The sequence below is a fragment of the Condylura cristata genome, unplaced genomic scaffold (assembly GCF_000260355.1).
Source record: "Condylura cristata isolate star-nosed mole 26May11 unplaced genomic scaffold, ConCri1.0 scaffold00012, whole genome shotgun sequence".
NCBI lineage: Eukaryota > Metazoa > Chordata > Mammalia > Eulipotyphla > Talpidae > Condylura > Condylura cristata.
In genome coordinates, this window is record NW_004567113.1 from 6,103,760 (window position 1) to 6,106,734 (window position 2,975).

A 2,975-nucleotide genomic window follows, 5' to 3' on the forward strand; every position below is an offset into this window, starting at 1 on the left:
GGAAGTGGCTTTAGCTTCTCAGTGCTGTGCTTTAACCAGCTGTGCCACCAGGGAGGGCCACATTGGGTAGTTTTAATCCTAACCATTTGAATGGACTGTTTAGCATCGATATCTCACTTTCCCTTTTCACTCAAGTAATTATTTCAAGCTTGAATGACAGCTGTAGAGCTTGAAACTAAATTGGTTCACTTACTTCAAAACTGATTGACCTATTTGGCCTAAACTGATCAATCTATTTAGTTTGAACTTTACTGGTGGTTTTAATATCCTGGAGAAAAATATAAAAGTGAAAGGCCTGGACCACCCTGGACCACTCCGGTCAGGGAAGACTTAAGGGCTTAGATGTCAGGGAGTGATAGCTGGAGCTACTTCACTGGGGTAAGAGAGAAGGAATAATACATGCAGAGGATGAATGCAGCACACATCAAAGTCATCTTACCCTGGAACCTCTGAATTCTATGTGCATCCCAGTTACAAGATGAAAAATTAAGTATATTGTTGTAAAGATCATGTAGCTTCTGTGAAATGCCTTACACATAGACCTTGATAAATATGTGCTTATAAACTATAAGTCACTACAAATGCAAAAGAGAATCAGTTAATGATCCCAAGCAAAAATAAAATGTTATTAAACAAAAGGTAGAAGAATAAGAAGAAAAAAAAATGACTATTTGGAAACATAGGAAGTTAACAAGTTTTAACACAGTTTTATCAATGATCATTTAAATGCAAAATTTCTAGAGACACCCATTAAGATAAAGAGATTGTCACATTGCACATAAAAATAAGACTCAATTATATTTTATTACCACAGATACAAAAAGACTACACAGGTTTCAAATGAAGGGAGTAAAAGATAGTTAAAAATGCACCAAAATAGCACTACTGAAACTAAATTTTAAGAAGACATATTTGTATAAATCAACTTTTCAGAGCTAAATATCATACAAAGATGAATATTGTAGAAGATAAATTAGAATCAGATATTATAATAAGGTATTGATTGTAATCAGATATAATTAATCTAAAATAAAAATAGGAATAAAAAAGGAAAAAAATAGGAATGAAGAAAATCAGATGATTTGATTTACCAATTTGAACTGTTATTTACAAAACATTCCACTCACAACAACAAAATGTGCATTCATTTAGACATTGCACATAGTTAAATAGAGCATATTTTGAAACATAAACCATAAATCAATGTACTTAAAAAGACTGAAATAACACACACCATGTTCTTTGATCACAAGAAATGGGTGGCAAAAAATAACTGGAAAACATCAAAATATTCACAAACTAAGCACCTTTTTAAAAAAAATCCATAGAAGAATTATGAGTAAAATTCATACTTGGCTTTGAATGGCTATGAAAACATGTAGACATACGCGAGGTACAATGAAATCTCTATCTAAAGAGGGAAAAAATATCAGTGAACTTAGTTGCATATTATACAATTGGAAGGAAAGCATTTTACACAAATATTTCCAGAAATTAAAATATAAAGACTAGTTTCCAATGTATTCTATAAGATTACCATTACTCTGCTCCCAATACACAGGAAAATTACATTAATAAAATAAGCTCACAAAACAATACCTCCTATAATTATGTATGTAAAAATTCATAGGAAAATTTTCAAACTGAACTGAGTAAGATTTTAAAAATTGCAAGTTATGAGCTAATGGAATCTATATTAGGAATTGGTTCAGAATTATCATAATATTGGTTTTATTACAAGGCTATTTAATGTAATTTGCTATGTTAGTAACCAGATCATTAAGACTGAGGAACTAAACAAAAACAGAACAAACAAACAAACAAACAAAAACATTATTACCACAGTATACTCAGAAAAAATAAATAATAAAATGCCATATCCTTTCCGGATTTTAAAGAAAAGAAAACCTTCTGATAAGATGCAAATAGAAAAGAAACCAACAAATTTCTATTGGTGTCTATGAGAAACTCATAAATAACATCATACTTACTGGTGAAAATCTAAGGGCTTTTAAAGATTGTGAATAGACAAGCATTTTCACCCTCAACATTTCCACAAACATTATACTAAATGTTCTAGGTTCCAAGATAAGACAAAAGAAAACACATTCAGTTATGGGGAAAAAAAAAAAAAGTCAAGCTGATTATTTGGAATCTAGATAAAAGTTACTAGATCTAATAAGTGGATTTGACAAATTTGCAAGCTGCAACGGAGAACATACAAAAATCTGCTGAATCTGTATATAATAGCAACAAATAGAAATACGTATTAAAATGTTTAAAATAGAATGGTATATGAAAAACATTTAGGGACTATTGGACATAAATTATGTAAAACCTGTGAATTGCTATAAAGTAATTAAGAAAAGCCTAATGAATATGTATCTGTGCCTTGATTATTTTATTGGAGAACTCAACAATGTTGTTTTCTTTAATTCTTCCTAAATTTATCTATGGAATCCATTTTCTAGAAATGTTTTTGTAGAACCTGACAATATGTTTTAGAAATATATATAGGCATGCATAAACCTATAATAGCCAAAGGATATTTGAAAGGTAAGAAAAAAATACTAGAAGACTTGATTCCAAGTCTTTATAAAAGCTGCAGCAATCATGACTAAGGTAAAGAGAGACAAGAAACAGAGTATCCAGAAATAAATACATGTTTATATTGTCATTAATGTTTGACAAAGTGTCACGATAAATTAGAGAAATGACTTTTTCTCAACAAAGTGTGCTTTAACAATTTGATAGGCATTACCCTTCTCCCATTTTTCAAAGTTTATCTCATGCCATATAGAAAAATTAACTTGAAATGAATTATAAACTGAAAGACTTGAAGAAAAGTATAATGCCTCAAATATATAAAACAATAGAGAATTTTGATTACAAGAATATTTGTTAAAAAAGACACAGATTGTATGAACTAAAAAAAAAAAAAAGTACTCTGAATTAGAAGTCTTTGATTTCTAAGT